Genomic DNA, 6,028 nt, shown 5'->3' on the forward strand with positions numbered 1-6,028 from the left:
AACTTTCAATTTTATGTCTTAGGTAGGAGAATTTGATCAAGTTGTCTAAAATATGTCTTCCTAGCACAGCCAAATTATCTTACTCTAGCATCTAACCTAATCCATAGGACTCATTCAACACCCAGGACTTTGAACTTGAAATCTACCCAAAAACAGCAGACTCAATCAGTACCCTATTCTAAAATGTTGCTTCCACTTTACTCCACTATTATGGAGAGATGACCTATGACTTGATGCAGCTGTGGCGGTATCCCGAAACAATCAAGCACTGCAACTACTTGATTGGTTTGGAATACAGCTATAGACTACTGTGGCCTAGTATCATCACTTAGAGGTGTTTCAAATAAACTGAAAATCACATAACATGATTTAGTGGATTAATAGAGAATAAATACACGTAACATGATTTTGTGAATTATTAACATCACATAGCGGTGTTCCAAATAAACCAAAAACCGCTCAGCTTGAGAAATTTTTCTATGTACGTGTAATTAACTAAAAGGAACCAAATTTAGAGCCAATAACGATCAAATGCAACCTTACTTAACTAAAACTAAAAGCCACGGCTTTTTAGGCTTAGTTGCTGCCCAAAACACTCTTGGACAGAGATTGGATCCGTGCGCTCAAACTCAAAGGGATTTTAGGTGAGCGGGGAGTGGGACCCATCTAAACCTTTAACTTGACACAAATGAACACACAAGTCATAACCCTTTTCTGCAAATTCGATCCCAAAAGAAGCACTATATTTATTCAATTCGTTTGATCTGATGGTTGAATATTAAGAGAAATGTGTCAAAAGTAAGTGTGTAAATAGCACGGTAACACTAATAAAAACCTTTTTCTGCAATCAACGACCAACTGATTTACGAATCCTACACACAAGAGGAATATTCTTTTTAATAAATCCACAATCTTTTTAATAAATTGATGTTTACAAAATAATTATGCTGGCTTATGCATGTATATGATTTGATGGAGTTTTGAATTATTATTATTATTTTAACGATACGATAGTTTATATTAAACTACATGAAGAAAGATTTGAATGATGAAAGATTTGATGATGAAAGATTTGAACACAAAATATCGATGCAAGAGCAAATGCTCTAGAGTTTTAAATTAATTAATAAGACTCAAACTTTGGTTAGTTTATTAACATAATGTCCTCATATCCTAACCATTAGCAGATGCTTAGTTGGCATAATATATTAATATGGCATTTCATTGGAAAGTTTGTCTAGTAAGACCAAACCCAACATTGGGCTAAATGCCAAATTTTAGGTTTTATTCCCCCCTCCAAAATCCAACCCAACGCAACCTAAATGAGTGGAGTAAAAGCTAAAACTCAAACAAAAGTCAAATTCCACCCAGGATTTAGCCCAGATGCGCGTAGACTCGCCCAAACCCAACCCAGTCTCGGCCCAACCACACTCCCCACGCGGGCTAAAGCCTTCAGCACCCGATAGGGGGGGCCCACTGTCGGCCACCATCAGGAGCCCAACGGCTCTTTTGTTCATCCAACGGCTGATATATTTGGACCGTTGGTTGATCCAACGATCCAGATTCAAATTTTGTTTAATTAAAAAATGTAATTTTAAAATACATTGAATCCAACGACTGAGATCAAATATAATCAAATCTAATGGTTAAAAAAAGATCGAATGGTTGAAATTTAAATCCAACGGCTAAAATAATTAAAAAAATTATTTAACTCAAAATTCACCCCAAAAACTCTATAAGTACTTATGTATTTGTTCAAACATCCACATAAAACTCATTTTTCTCCTACAATTCTTCCAATTTTTCTTTCTACCATTTCTTCCCATTTCCAAATTTTTCAAGATGGCAAGAGAGCATATTAGAGGTCGTAATTGGACTTGTGAGGAAGATGTTGCTTTATGCTTGGCATGGGTTTCTATTAGCGAAGATGGTGTAATTGGCACGAATCAAAATAAAAATGTTTTGTGGGATAAAATCGTTGATAAGTTCCATGAATACTATAACGCCGGTGGGAGGAAGGGTGGTGGTGCTTATGATCGGTGGAAGGTTATCAACAAAGCATGCACTTTATGGAAGGGAAGCTTGGAGAGAGCCGTGGTTGACATGGCTAGTGGAAGGAGCGTTGTAGAAATTGTGAGTTTTTTTGTTTCAATCCCTCTGTGTTGCTACGATTCTTTTGATCTTGGATTGGATTTCTATTATGTTTTCACTGCTCCATTAGATATAAGGTGGTATTTGGACTATCGAGAACCTGATATTGTTTTTTCCTATTTTGTTTGTTTTTTTTGTGTCCAAGTTTTTCACTATCTCAAGTGTTTGTGAGGGTATGAATTCATGATCAATCATACATTTCTAATTAATGGGGCACTTACGCTAGTGTTTGTTTTTCCCCCCTTTGGTTCATAAGCACTTTGCTCAAAAAAAAAAAAAAAAAAAAAGTGCATGTACTGCAATTACAATAATATTCAATTGGTCTCTTGTCTAAGACATGCGGTAGAAAGTTCATTGTTGCAAGGCAATTAATGAAGATATGTAAACGTCTCATTGTTGTGACAACCGCTAGCAATAATGTGTCTCAAATAAACGATGCAAGCCACACAAAGAAGATATGTAAACGTCTCACCGTTGTGACAATCGCTAGCAATAATGTGTCTCAAATAAACGATGCAAGGCATACAACGAGGATATGCAAACGTCTAAACGTTATGACAACTGATAGCATCTGTGTAAATTATTAGTTTGGTACTTTCGTTTCATTGCTTTAATAGAAATTTACAATGCCCAGAGTTTGGACAAAACAGTTGGTTTGTATGGGCTCTTTTGGTTCGTAAGGGGCGTTGACTATGATTCCTTAATCCCACACTCTTGAGACTCACTTAGACCTAGTTTGGGAGTGAGGTGCTTAAAAAAAAGCACCTATGAAAAAAAGCTGTTAGGGTTTTAGGTGTTTGATAAACTGAAAAAAAAAATGCTTATTTTGGAAGCTGCTGTGAGAATAAGCTGAAATCAAAGGAAAAAGCTGAAGCTGCTATTTGCAGCTTTGGAAAACTGGCTTTTTTTCAAAGCACACGGGGCTACAGTGCTCCTTTAATGAAAAGACCCACTATCAGACTGCTTTTTTTTTCAAAAGCACTTTTACAAAAAAGTTTACCAAACGCTCTGCTGATTTATTTCACAGCCGCTTATTCTCACAGCATAGCCGCTTATTCTCACAACAGCTTTTTTTCAAAGCACAGCAATACCAAACCAGCCCTTACACTACCTCACACAAGCTGTTTAAAATTCCCATACTCTTCCATTGGTTTTCTAGCTTTTAAATTTCATCTTATCTCCTGTGGTTTTAGTTAAACTAAATGGACTATCCTGTATGTTGTGCCTAAGAGGAACTAGTACTGCACTTTGGGATTGGCATTTTTATTTCTATTTATCTCATGCATATCTCTCTCTTTATCTCCTTATTGGCAGTTTGCACTACCATTTATTGGCATGGCATACCTTAGCTATGTGATTACTGATCCGCTGCATTTGATCTCTGTTGATTGGTTATTTTTGTTTCTCGTCCATTTTTTCTCCCTTTCTTTGGATTTCCCTTGACAAAAAGGGGGAGTAGTAATATGTTTTATGTTTGTTAGATTAAGGGGGAGAATATGTTCTGTCAATCTTCTACTATCTTCTGCAAATATATCTTTTGTGCTTCACCGGTATTTTGTCTAGGAAATGCCAAATGGGGAGATTGAAAGTGTAATTAAGTTGGCTACTTCCTAGCAAATGTAAAGAGTCTGTAAGTTGGTTATTCATAGTCTTAGGATTAATTGTAACATCAAAGGTTGGAGCTTGTGTTAAATGAGGAGCATGATTGACTAATGTTACACAACAAAGCTCTTTTCTGGTAAGAATCATTTGCATTCATATAGGATTTGTTTCCCTATTAAAGATTGATTTGGTGTGGGATTCTAGATGTCTATACAAATCTGCATAGAGTCTTAAATAAGGAAGAGGTTTAAATAAGGCCAATCTCTTTGTTTATTAGGTAAAAGAGTTAACCCAGTATATAAAGGGTTGTGCTTGGAGTTTTACACGACACCTTTTGCACTCTAATCAAAATCATGAGATTGTTTTATAAGGTCAAGGGGGAGAGACAAAAGGCTATTAGGTTCTTTTATTTATATAGGTGATAGTCTGAGAGCACAACACATCATTCATTCATCATGGAACTTTGTGTAAGCTTTGCCTATGAGGAAGATCATCAACCTCCGTGAATCGGTGTTCATCCAAGAGAAGGTGAAGAGGGCGTGTTCTACAAGACAAGAGTATTTGATCAAGCTTCTTTTTGTGGTGTAAGAAAGTATCGATTGAGTCTTGTATAAGTCCTTAAGTTTTTTTAGTGAAATTGGTTGTGTGCCTTGAGGTTTTTCTCTCCTGTGTGGAGGGTTTTTTTCTCGTGCGAGATTTCGTACAAATACTCTGTCTTCGTTTATTTTCTCAGTTTGTTGTGTTTTGATTTGTGTTGAGAAGAACCAGGATTGAATCACATACCAATCCTGCATATTGCATTTTAACATTGATCCATCTAGGTTTACAATTTCATTTATTAATTCATCATTTACTATTTCCTTAAGATTGTGTCGATTCCTCTCCTTTGTCTTAAGAGCTAGCAGATGTAACATCAGTTTGTACATGTTATATGCAAATATACAGAACTTCCTTGCATGTAGAACATGGCAGTTCAAATGGAAGCTGCTAAGGAACCACTTGGTAGCTATTTCGTTTTTAATTTCAATTTTTGGTTTTTGATCTTCAGTTTCTACTTTGTTTGAACCGGTAGTTTTTAGTTTTTGATAAGTAGTTACCAAACAACCCTTAGGTAAACATATATATTTTCAATATTTTTAGCCGAAACTGAAGATGATTAAGCGTCTCGTTAGTCAGCCTGCTAAACCAAATACATCTTGTGTTTGTGTGTGTGAATGTGACCTATCCATCTCTCATCTTGACCGTTGAACCAATTGTTGGAATCGATAGGATTTCCATGAGGGCGCAACTGTTAAAATGTGAACATGTATCACTGTATGGAAGATTTTCCTCTCTAACGTCGGATACTCTCAACAACTCGAGAGCTAATTGTTGGTATATGGTCCAGCCCATGATCAATGTTCTAGATTATTCTAGTAAGCAAGAGATGAGGCTGGAGCTTGCTAGACAATTCTAGAATGTTATTAAGTTGATGGAAGAAGCTAGAGAGTACTAGCTTCCTTGGTTGCAAATGGAAAGATCTAGAAGCTACAAGTATATGGCTAGTCTAGATTTTTCTATACTAGAGGTTTGAAGAAGGAACTAGAAACTAGTAGAATGCCAAGCCCTCACCTATAAATATGGGTGTGATGTAACCAATTGAGAACCAAGAGTGAGTAGCAAAGGATCAAGTCCAAAGCTAGAGTTCCACTCCAAGAGTGAGAGTGAGAGTGTTCCACTACACATTGTGTGAGTGAAGTTTAGAGTGATAGAAAGTGTGTGTTATACTTTCTTGTATCCATCAAGCCTTGTCTTTGGCTTGGTAAGACTACTCTTGTTGTATTCATCTTTTTTCATATAGTGAAGATTCCTTGTTTGGTGGACGTAGGCATAAATTGCCGAACCACATAAATTCTTGGCGTCCATTTTCTACTTTACCTTGTGCATTCTCTATCTTGTAGTACCGACATTCCTAACAAGTGGTATCAGAGCCCGGTTGGCTCGTACTACGAGATGGAAGGAAGTGGCACTATGATCAAACTCACCAACTCCAATTGGGTAACATGGAAGCCAAGGATTGAGGACATTCTCTATTGCAAGGATTTGCATGAGCCAATTGAAGGAGATGCCGCTAAGCCCGAGAGCATGTCCGATGCCGAGTGGAAGAAGATGAATCGCAAGGTTATTGGCACAATTAGACAATGGGTGGATGATAGTGTTTTTCACCATGTGTCTAATGAAACCAATGCTCGCGAGTTTTGGACGAAGCTTGAGTCCTTGTTCGAGAAGAAGACCC

Source organism: Malus domestica, chromosome 02 (assembly GCF_042453785.1).
Source record: "Malus domestica chromosome 02, GDT2T_hap1".
NCBI lineage: Eukaryota > Viridiplantae > Streptophyta > Magnoliopsida > Rosales > Rosaceae > Malus > Malus domestica.